We start from the raw sequence: 6,000 nt of genomic DNA, 5'->3' as shown, positions 1-6,000 counted from the left end.
GCCACTCCCCCACCACCTCCCACCTCACATCCCAGTGACTTCCCCATCATCGCACACCTAACATCCCGGTCACTCCCTTATCATCTCCCGCCTCACGTCTCCGCCACTCCCCCACACCTTCCCACCTCACATCCGGTGACTCCCCCATCATCTCCCTGGCACTCCCTATCGTCCCCTACCTAGCATCCCAGTCACTCCCCATCACCTCCCACCTCACATCTGGTGACTCCCCGATCACCTTCCACGTCCCCTCTGTGCAAACTCCTGGCAGACCGCAGGGCTGTAACAGCCGACGGACGTACAGCCCGCGCCTCGAGTACGGTCCCGTACAAACTCCTGGCAGACCGCAGGGCTGTAACAGCCGACGGACGTACAGCCCGCGCCTCGAGTACGGTCCCGTACAAACTCCTGACAGACCGCAGGGCTGTAACAGCCGACGGACGTACGCCCGCGCCTCGAGTACGGTCACGTCGTCACTGGCCGGAACAAACGAGTCTTCACATGTTTGCCATCCGTATGCGGCGTGATGGCGCACATTCAAGAAATGGTGTGTCACGTTCAGAACTAACGCGGTCAAAGGTGGCGGAGCAGCATATCAAATAGAAGCGTTTCACTCTTCGGCCCTACCCCAAGCAAGTTCCGCTTTGTGGCAATGCTGGTATCTACTCAGTCCTCAAGCAATGCGGAAGTCATTCAAGCATTATCAAACGCGCGATGGAAATACAGTTAGTCCACGTGGCTAAAATCTGCCCGTCTCTAAGCACAGCCGGTTCCAACCGAAATTTTCCCGCCCGGGAAACCGGTATGCCTCGCCTGGGATACCGGGCCGGAATAACTCTGGCGGTGGGAACCGGGGAGGACTTGATCGCCGACGGTCGGCCGGCTTCTCCCACCGCCCGGCAAGGATCCGACGGGGCCGGCAGGGAAGTTGACTCCAGTTCAACTTTTGACCGGACCGTGCTGGCGAAGGGCCCGGAATGGGACGGGCATTCACTGTGAAGCGTGCGATTCGTGTGAAAGTGTGACCAAGGAAACGGGCTGTAAGATGAGGCAGGTATGTGTTGAGTGTGCAGACTTGCTGATAATGTCTCTGTCTCTCGGTCTCTCTTTCTTTCTCTCTCCCTCTTTCTCCCTGTCTCTCCCGTCTCTCTGTCTCCCTGTGTCTCTGTCTCCCCGTCTCTCTATTTTGCCTCCCTGTCTCTCTATTTGTGTCTCTGTCTCTCAGTTTCCCTGTCTCTCTGTCTCTCACTGTCTTTCTGTCCCCGCAACATTTCTAATAAAACATAGCTGCGAATAAGATGCCTTCTTTTTAGTTTCTTTTTGAAAGGTACGCTCAAAAGTATTGTCACGCGTTACGGTGTATGTCCGCACAGGTGGTGCAGAAATCCATAAAGAAATTCCGGTTACAACAGCATTAATAACCTTACTCCTGGCAGAAAAACCAGGTGAATAGAGATATAGATACTTTGATATTTCGACAACATGGCTTCATCTCAACGAACGGCAGAAGCAAATTTAAATTCAACTCCGCTTATTTAATTCTGCTAACTTAAAGTTACTTCTGCTTACCGTTTCGATAAAAACATGTTGCCGAAATATATATGCATCTATATTTCCCTTCTCCTGTTTTCTTCTACGAGGAATAAGGCTGTCTATCTGTCTTATATCCGTCTACTGTCTTATCTGTGCACAATTTTCCTCGCAAACGCGATTAATAGCTTTAAAAATTCCGGGTTACCAGATCTAGATACTTTCTGCACATCTGGCAACAATTTCAATTTTTTCCGCCCGGTCGGTCCACCCTGTTTTTCGGGCTGGAAAACTTCGTGGGGCCCAGGCTTGGCGCACACTTCTTGCAATGACGGAGGTAATGTATGACCCACAGCGTATATGTTGCGGCGAAAAACGATGATCTTGATAGCTTATTGTGTCATTATGCGAAGCGTGAAGGCATTTTGAATGAGCTCGCTCGAAAAATAAATGTAAAGTTTGGGCTGAATCACTTCTTCTAATCTGGTCATTGCTTGCTACAGACTGTCAAAAGGCAAGCGAACCAAGCGATTGCGTACAAAAATAAACTGTAGCAAAACTTGTAAAGTACTCGAATGCTCTCAACGTTCGGGAGAAACCACTCAGTATACAACGTGGTTACAATATTTGTCATTGAATCGTGTCTTTTATGAGATCGGATGTCAGTACATGGATGAGCATCACCAGTTTTTTTTTACTTTACTTGCCTTAAAACAGCATCAGTGTTAAACTTGTTTACCAAATCACGTATAGCGTATTTGGTCTAGAAAGCAGCCTCCTAAAAAGGGCTTGGATAATCCCTGATGCAACACTTCGTCAGTTACCAGGCTTCACAACACCTCCTGCTGTGGAACAGCGCCATCATGAGACGACTGAAATATCGACTCAAACCAGGAGATCAAAGGTGATCGTGGCATGTAATTCAGGCATGGTGCCGCAGCGGAATTCAGTGTCCGCCATAAACATTTTGTTCTTTCCTCCAGGATCTCCTGGAGACGCTCCATATGGGGGATTCAAAGTTGCCCGCCATTATTGATCCTTTCACGCATACCTACCACGGCTGCATAAATCGCAGCTGTCCTTACTTTGGTGTACATTAGTGCCACCGTGCATTTTTGCGACGTAGAGCCAAAACTAATCGTGCCGAATTTACTTACAGTTTGTCAAATTTGTTTTCATTTCCTACAAAGACTGCGCATCACGCTATCAGGCTGCTACAAAGTTCAACCGCGTCGAAGTACCTTGCAGTTGCGCCAAAGCCGTGCCACTTCTGCAATCCCGCCGAATTCGGGAGCGCTGCAGCACCGAAATTGGACGCCGCCGCGCTCAACACCACTGTTGCCTTACAACTGGCTGTGCGAAAATAAAATGAAACCGTTACGCATAAATGGATGTTACCACTCCGAGCAAGCTGGCCACGCCGAGTAACGCTAACGGGCCGTGCCGTGGGGGCCTGGCAGCGACCATCAGCGAGCGGAGGGACGGAAGCCAGTTCTGCCAGCGACCTGGTTTTGCCATTTTGTTCGGTAAACCGACTTCCCGACTTTATAAATGGAACGCCAGAGCAGATCAAGCGGGGAACCCTTCCGAAATGACAGTTGCAGCGGCTCTCGCGATGGCCCTTCTCAATGATCCCGAGCCCGCGCGCAATCCCCCCAGTTTCCCGGACGCCGTCTCACACGCACGTGACAACTGCCCAGCCCGGTCCGCGCCTGTCCACGCCGCCGGTTATCAGAACGTACGTGCGGGACCGCGCGGCACGTGGCCACCATCAACCACCTCATCCGCGAGCCGGGAATGGCGAGGAGCCGTGCGCTCGGGGCCGTAACGGACCGTGCCGCCCGTCATCCAGCCGTCCGGAGCCGGCAGGCGGCTGACGGGGGCCGCCGCTCCGGCGCGGCAGCGGACCGTGCCGCCCGTCATCCAGCCGTCCGGAGCCGGCAGGCGGCTGACGGGGGCCGCCGCTCCGGCGCGGCAGCGGACCGTGCCGCCCGTCATCCAGCCGTCCGGAGCCGGCAGGCGGCTGACGGGGGCCGCCACTCCGGCGCGGCAGCGGGCCGTGCCGCCCGTCATCCACCCGTCCGGAGCCGGCAGGCGGCTGACGGGGGCCGCCGCTCCGGCGCAGCGCCGGGCACGGTATGGACACAGTGCCGGCGTCCGACAACCCGCGCCGGGGAGCATTGGCTTCGAGATCGGGTCGGAGTGATTCTGTGCACTATGAAGGGGCGTATCGCCTTAACAGAAATTATTTTTCGATTTCAGTCGTAGTGAGTTTGCGCGCCTTGCATTTGGCCATCAGCCCTTGCCTTGCCTTGCCTTGCCTTGCCTTGCCTTGCCTTGCCTTGCCATGCCATGCCTTGCCTTGCCTTGCCTTGCCTTGCCTTGCCTTGCCTTGCCTTGCCTTGCCTTGCCTTGCCTTGCCTTGCCTTGCCTTGCCTTGCCTTGCCTTGCCTTGTCTCGCCTTGCCCATGGCTTGCGCAAGCGTAAGGTGCGCGGTAACGGCGCTGCTGGGGGCCGTCCGTCGCCACTAACAAGGGTAGCACCCTGGCCGGATGTGGCGGCCCATCGGCCACGAACATCTGACAAAATGTACATGTGTATCAACCGACAAAAACTGGAAGTGGTAAAAGCTAGGCTCAGTAGTCTGAAATTTTATCCCTGGTCAACCGGCCACTTGCGCAAAGGGTTTGAAAATGCCGGGAAAGTTGAGTCGGGCCGACCGCACGCGGATGAGGATCTAATGGATCTTAGCGGGATCTGACTTCACGTCTTTATGTATGCGTGGGTGCAAACGGACTTAAAAATCGCCTTGGACTTGACTGATTCTACGCTGGATTCAAGCTTTCTTCTACATTTCCATATTTGTGCTCAAAAGCTAAGGCTGGTCACGGCTGGGTCGTTTTCGCTTCGGACTAGTTTTGGAACAGCTTGAGGCGACAGAAAACAGCAATTCACCGCGATGAATAGTGGCCTGCAGCCGTATGACCTCAAGTAACATACACAAGCACGCCCAAGGCCAGTTTTCAGCATGTTTATTCCACGCAATACATCAAACTGCGCCGATAAAGGGAACACGACGTACCCCAAGCTTGGAGTGACCCGAGCAAAATAAAAAAGATTGGCGAAAATAAAACAGAGACAACATTACACTACTTGTTAAATGCTGTTTACGCGGGGAATTCGTACGGTTGTGTTATGCGCTAACAGCTCCAGTCCACGTTTTCACCCTGCGCCGAAACTCCGTCCACAAATTTCAAGGCCGTTACAGCTGCCAACGCCATCTTCTCAGCTCGGGGTTCTCTTACCGAGACGCATTAGGAGTTACACATACCCCGGTGCTGGGGGAGAACCCAGCGCCCAGAGCTGGAGCACGATGGGAACAGCTGCCGTGAGTTCAGCGCCGGGCTGACAAGCACATGCACCGACGCTTGCGCAAATGCGGCCCAATCTCATTACTAACGGGCTAACGAGCACGACGGAGGGACCGCGTGTCAAGCATGACCAGGGACGCGCGCGACGAGAACGCTGCAGTCTCTGCCCTGCCGCTGAGCACGGCAGCACCACAGCCTCTGCCAGGGCTCCACGGCGCAACAGGCTGCCGGACGCCCATTTTTCAGCGGTCTGGACGTGGCGGCACGTGACTCGATCGATCACACGGCACCCGGTCTTACCGAGCCGTCACCACCAGGGGGGGGGGGGGAGGTAGCGGGGAGGTCGGCGGATCAGGCGACAGGCCCCCGTGACATGTCGTAGGCCGTGAGCATTCCGCTGCAATGCGTGGCTTTATCAACCCTTAGCCATGCCACCGGGGTAGTAACGTCAGTGGTAGACAGACCAGCGAAGTGACCTGTACAATGTTTCACAAAAGACATGCTTTCAACGGAATGCGATGCCGGGGAAAGATTTGACTATGCTCAACGCAATATATCAAAGCCACCTTACATCGCGTATGCATGAAAATAGGTTGGGCGTCAGGCGAGTGCGACTTTTGATGTTGTTCATACTGAAGTGTCTGTAAGCCCAACGCCAAGTAAATGTTCAGAGCAAACGCGCTCATGAAAAAGCGCAAAAAAACTAAGTGAACACGTAAGTAATGACATAAGTACTTGCTAAATTTCAAGAATATTTCGAATTGGCCACTGTTTTAACCACGCGTTACGCTGTTATGCACGGTAAGTCCCGGGGAAGCGCCCGCTATTCACCTTCGAATCAAACATGACCCATTTTGACGAACCCCTCCCCCCCTCTCCCCGATGCTGGTCTGAAACAACAGCGGCCACGCAATTCTATTCGAGAAATCCCGTAAGTACCGTGAGCTGTGAACGCAATTCGCTGATATGGCTTGAACTATAATACTCGTAGGGCGAAGGTACAAAAACTCCCGTGAGACAAGAGTGGATGCAGGAAGAAACGAGCGAAACCCCGTATGGTCTTACTGAGCGCTAACGCAACTGAAAGGGCGTCCGAGAC

At 53.8% G+C, this 6,000-nt stretch overlaps 1 protein-coding gene across 1 annotated transcript in view; it reads right to left on the bottom strand.

Moving 5' to 3' along the window:
- Nucleotides 1-6,000, bottom strand: part of LOC119111982 (protein pelota) — a 93,203-nt gene that overhangs the window by 74,001 nt on the left and 13,202 nt on the right. The window lies entirely within an intron of this gene.

This window comes from Pollicipes pollicipes, unplaced genomic scaffold (genome assembly GCF_011947565.3).
Source record: "Pollicipes pollicipes isolate AB1234 unplaced genomic scaffold, Ppol_2.1 Scaffold_7261;HRSCAF=8764_pilon_pilon_pilon, whole genome shotgun sequence".
Classification (NCBI taxonomy): domain Eukaryota; kingdom Metazoa; phylum Arthropoda; class Thecostraca; order Pollicipedomorpha; family Pollicipedidae; genus Pollicipes; species Pollicipes pollicipes.
The sequence above is the reverse complement of the archived record's forward strand: the minus strand, read 5'-3'. Positions and strand labels throughout refer to the sequence as shown.